The sequence below is a fragment of the Pteropus vampyrus genome, unplaced genomic scaffold (genome assembly GCF_000151845.1).
Source record: "Pteropus vampyrus isolate Shadow unplaced genomic scaffold, Pvam_2.0 Scaffold479, whole genome shotgun sequence".
NCBI classification, from domain to species: domain Eukaryota; kingdom Metazoa; phylum Chordata; class Mammalia; order Chiroptera; family Pteropodidae; genus Pteropus; species Pteropus vampyrus.
The window spans coordinates 221,935-227,558 of record NW_011889260.1 but is presented as its reverse complement, the minus strand read 5'-3'; the positions used below and the strand labels follow the sequence as shown (position 1 = coordinate 227,558).

Below are 5,624 nucleotides of genomic sequence, written 5' to 3'. Positions count from 1 at the left end.
GTTGTAAACCTGAAACTAATATAATATTGTATGCCAACTGTAATTGAAAAATAAATTTAAAATGATAAGAGAAAAAGCGCTTTTTTAGAATTATTTATGAGTGGTGAGAATGAGGATAAATTTTCATTTTCTTACACTTACCTGTATTACTTGTTTTTTTTTAGCCATATAATTTCTACATTTTGGCGATTTGTGATGGGTTTGGATCTTCAGAGAAGTGAAGCACGCCAGATTATTCTATTTGTGCTGGGAAGATGATCACTAGGAGCCAAGCTGATGGAACACAATGGGACTCATGGAAAACAACACAGAATACAGAGAAGTCACAGAAAGGCCAGAACGGAGAAGGGGAAGATAAACTCTGAAAGTGAACTCAGAGATTCTCCCAGCTCCAGCATTTTCCCAAGTAAATCTCACTGGTTCTATGGGAATAAAAGAATTCTTTGGCCAAGGAGATCTGGTACACACAGCAATCTCTCTCTTCCACTTGCAAAGTTACAATACACACATCTGAGAAATCCTTCAGTACAGAGGCCTGTCTAGCCTAGAATTTCCCAGACATCTGGATTTAGAACTGCGCCCTCCCTTTTTTTGCAGAGCACCTATAGTATCTATTGGAACTGGTGTTTTACGCTGCTCTAGTACAATTCTCATTTTATAATACAAAAATTGAGACCCAGAAGCGTGAACTGGAGGTCACACAACCAGTCCTAGGCAAAGCTAGGACAAAAACCTAGTCTTCCTGGTCATTGATTTGTTACCATACCTGCTATTTCCTGCGTTTCTTCCTGCTCAGTGTTGGTGAGGCTCTGTTGGGAGTATTGGGAAGAGAAAGATAAGTTGGATATTCTCATAGGATTTAAGAAAAAAGGAGTTAAGCTACACTTAGAGCAATAGAACTATATTTGTTTTGGACAGTTGTTTGGGTGTTTTTTGTTGCTATTTTGGTTTGAGTTTTTGTTTGTTTTTTGATATCTATGATAATTCTCAAGTAATTTAAACAAATTTTTTAAAATGTTTATTCACTTGGTTGCTCCTTCATAATACAGAAATCAGCCAAGTTTTGTGCACGAGAAATCGCAGCTTGCATGTTGAGTCTCTACTTTATCTCCATCTAATCTTCCACTGGCCACTAGTAGAACCCTCCCATGAGACATATGTCTGTGCTGACGAAGACCAGATGGTAGGGTTTCCTGTGGACCAAAACAGATTTTTGTTTCTATACTAACTTGAAGCCAAACACTGACAAAGCTCTGCTTTCCCCAGTTTCAGTATCTACTTATCAGAATCTCTCTTTTTTCTGTGATGACACAAAATGAACATTTGCCTTCTTGACTCCTTCAAAAATTTCAGCAAGCCTAAGGGCTCAATCAGATAAATACAGACAGGGCTATCTCTTCTCTCTGTTGATGGGTACCTGTCATGAAGTCACACTTGCCACCATCGTGTTTCGGCACCACACAGCCACCAGCACCCACACCTAGAGCTGAGAAACAGTAGCCTCAATAAAGCATCTAGATGTGGAGAGGGTAACGTGCCGGAGGCACATATAAGTCATTCTGACAAATTCACTTTGAGCACCTATTGTGCACACTGTCACACTCCTCTCAAAGTCGACAGAAAGAGAGGCAGAGGCATACATGACTTTGATCTAAAACTCAGAATAGTGCTTGAAAAAAGGCTTAAAATAAAATACCATATGAGCTCAAGGAAATTAGCAATTGCTTTGATTTAGGGGAAAGTCGGAGGAGAAGGCTTCGAAGGATGAGTACAATTGTGGCAGGTGGAGAGGGGTGGAGGATAAAGGCACGCCAAGAAAGGGGTCAGCTGAAGGGAGAAGTGGAGGCACTCTGGGTAGGGGGAAGATTTTAGCAGAAGTGAACCAGGAAAAACATGGATCCAATAAATAAGTAGAGAAGTCTGTTGCTGGAGTTGGAGAGCATTGGGTGGACGGGGGAAGGAAAAGATAGATAGGGGCTAGATTGTAGAGGCCGTGAATCTGTAGATAAGGAGTTGGATTACACTCCTGTATCCCTGCTCCATACACTGATTTTGGGGAAGGAGGAGACATTCATATAAATTACATGGCTTTATTAATTATTGTACTGGAACTTTTACATTCAAAGAAATTAAGATGTCATGCCATCTATTAAATCTGTACCTTCTATCACAATTAGTAAAAAGCCACGGCTAGTTTGAATAATTTTTTTAAATTGTTATTCATGGTGTTGGATTGCTTATGGCTTAACATTTTTATCAAGTCTTATATGAGGCTTTGACATGCAGAGAAATTAGGAAGTTTTTTCTCAGACTCAATCTATTTATGTAACATTCTATGGTTAGCATTTAATTATTTCTTCTCTTTTTAAAAAGTGTTTGTTTTTCTTCTAAACATGGAGAATTTGGAGGTATGGGAAATAATATCAGATCTATGTTTTAAAAAGATAACCCAGATAACTGTAAAGTCATTGTTTATGATGAACTGGATTAGATGGAGAGAAACTGGAGGTGAAAATACTAATTTGAGACCTAGCTTACTTGCTTGCTTTCATTTGTTCCTTCGGAAAATCTTTAGGAGTATTTACAATGTGCCAGGCACTATTCTGGGCATCACAAATATAAGAGTGAAGACAATTTATGAAACACTTGGTCTCCTGGAGCTTCCTTTCTTCTAAGGAAATATAGGCAACAGATACATGAATCCATACTGTCAGGTATTGATAAGTACTAAGAAGGAAAATGAAGTAGGTGAGAAGGATAGAACATGCTGGGTGGAGCTCTTTTTCTTTGTTTTTTTTTTTTTTATTGTGGTAAAATGTACATTACATAAAGTTTACTTACTAACCATTCTTCAGTGTACAATTCATTGACATTAAGAACATTCACATTGTTGTACAACCATAACCATCATCCATCTTCAGAAATTGTTCGGATGGAGCTCTTTTTGAGAGTAGTTGAAAGCTTCTTAACACAGTAGCCTCTGAGCAGAAGCCAGAATGAAGAGTGAGAGCAGGCTTTGAGCTCAGGGAAGCATAGTCCAGGCCCTGGAAATGGTAGGACTATCACAATAGCCTAGGTGAGAGCTGATACAATAAGATTTAGTGTGGCTGAAACCCCATCCCCAGAGTACAAAGGAGAATTACTTTCTCTTGGAAGTAATTCATTTAGTAGAAAGGCCAACGCAGACCCAGGAAGAGAGAGACAATTCAGTGCTAAGCACAAGATCTTTAATCCTGGAGAGGATTTCATATCTGCCCTGGGATCCTGCATCAAAGAGCACTTGGTGGTTGTGCATGCAAATTTATGAACATGTAAAGTCTACTGATTTCCATTCTGAGTTACAGGACTTTCTTTCATCAGATATGAATAAGGAGTCATGAGTTTCCTTTGGAATGTTCTTTGGCCTATTGGTATGTTTCACCTGCTACAGGAGCAGTTAATCATACATTATGAAGTACATTCCCTTTTTTCTGGTTACAGAGGACAACAGGGAAATGCCTGTATCTCCTCTATTTGGTCAACAGAAATACCTTCAAACCTTAATCCATTCGACCAATCTAATAATTTTATGATCCATGAAAACTTTGTGTGTTCTGCATTCTGCACCTGATTCTTATTCAATGAAAGATCCAAATCATGACTTCTGACTTATCAGGATATTTGAAAAATGAACTTGCTGTAGTACAATGTACAGGGGTCACAAAACCAAGTCCTGTGCCACAGCCACGTAAAAGAAATTAGGATATACATGAAAGAAGAATGTGTTCTCCTTTTACTCTTCTAAGTTGTCTTGCCTGAAAACTTGCAGAGAAACTTGTTTGCCTTAGGTGGATACTTGTTTTATTGATAAGAAAAGCAATAAGGAGAAATGGAGTTGTTCTGTCTGTAAGGAGGGGCGGCCCTTATAAATATAGGCAGAGCCAGTGCAAATTCGTAGTGTAAGAATTTGGGGGTGCGTATAATGAGTTTGCAAAATTTTCTACAAGGCTGATACAGCACGCAACAGTTAGGGTACGATATAGTATATGTTTTTGCAGGGAAAGCAGAAACTCAATCGTTTATAAGTGTCACGACTGCAATTTGATATGCTGAATAACCCATTAATAACTGCTCATCTTCCTGAGGTTTAATGTAATTAATTTACTAATTTTATTTCCCTGAGGTCCACTATCCTTTAAAACACTTGGGCTGTATGTTTTGGAACTGAGTTTTTCAAACATATGGTATACATACTGTATAGCATGACGTAATACTTCCAGAAGAATCAGAGGGGCACTCCATGATCAAACCCATGGATATATCCCCAGTGAAATGCATGAATATTTATATCAAGTAGAATAAGACCATAAATAGACTTACATCATCAGTTCAGGTCAGATATTGCTTCCATTAGTTCAAACACAAAACTTTTGGTTTCTGAGACAAAGTTTTGAAACTACAGAATTGTGACTAAGGAATTGTGAATCTATATAAACTTCCTGTGCATAATTCTAAAAAGCAAAGAATTGCTTGAACCAATCTTATAAGTGGCTACAATGTTATGAATCAAGAATCTGGATCTGAGAAGGAATGAATTACTCAACATCACATCCCTCCCTACACAGTGGATGTGTCTGTAATCGGAGGTCCTTTGTTGGAGGGTATTCAGTGTATATTGGTGAGACCTGAAAACACATAAGCAAGAACTAATATGCATTTTCTGGGTGTTTTTATCTGGCTAACCAGAAGGCAGAAACCCTATGAATCATATCCAGCAAGGCAGGTGTAGGCCACAGACAACAGATATCTCCCAAGTGAGTTTGAAAGGATCTTATTACCCCAGATCCTAAGGGGGTTGTTGCCTTGTTGCCTTGGGAACCACAGGTAAGGATAATTAACTCAGCTCATTTTAGTGACTCTTCAGTTCTTGATACAATTTTTGGCAGACATGGCTGCTTAACAGCTGCCAGAACCACAGTCAAAACATATTTCTTCAGTCGATGGCCATGCCACCCTGAATGTGCCTGATCTCGTCTGATCTTGGAAGCTAAGCAGCGTTGGGCCTGGTTAGTACTTGGATGGGAGACCACCTAGGAATATCAGGTGCTGTAGGCATTAAAAACAACAACAACAACATATTTCTTCTGGAAGTTTAACGTGGCACCTGTGGCTGCTCCATTTCTGAGGGATTGTGTGGACCATGCGCTCCAAACAGGCCACACACTGGACTACCTCTGGTTTCCAGCTCATGGGTTTCAGATTAGCAAGTGCAAGGCAAAGCAACCTGGACAATGTGATTTGTAGGATGGCTTGGGAGCCAGGTAAGTAACCTTTTGTTTTTTTCTCACTGTATTTACTAGTAAAGGAACCTATAGAATTTTGTTGACAGTAGCAATTAGTCATACCAGGAAATTAATATTTTACTTTTGACTTATTATTCATATAGGAAATCATACCATGATAAGACAATTCCATTTTTCAATTCAACACATGTTATTTATTAAGTACATATTATGTGTCACTGTGCCAGACGTAAGCTTCATCTGCAAAGAGTTTAGAGGCTAGAGTATGTTTGTGGCTGTACGTTGAGATAACTAGGAATAGCTTTAGGACCCAATTTTGACAAATATAAGCAGAAAAGCTTA

General features: G+C 38.6%; 1 long non-coding RNA gene and 1 pseudogene across 1 annotated transcript in view; one reads left to right on the top strand and one right to left on the bottom strand.

Moving 5' to 3' along the window:
* Positions 1–139: 139 nt before the first annotated feature.
* Positions 140–5,624, bottom strand: part of LOC111732662 — a 13,671-nt gene continuing 8,186 nt past the window's right edge. Inside the window, exons 2-3 of the long non-coding RNA XR_002777650.1 lie at positions 767–809; positions 140–292 (exon numbers count right to left, since the gene is read on the bottom strand). This is a non-coding gene — a long non-coding RNA (uncharacterized LOC111732662). The remainder of the gene's footprint in view (positions 293–766; positions 810–5,624) is intronic.
* On the top strand, positions 4,976–5,094 carry LOC111732669 (annotated as a pseudogene).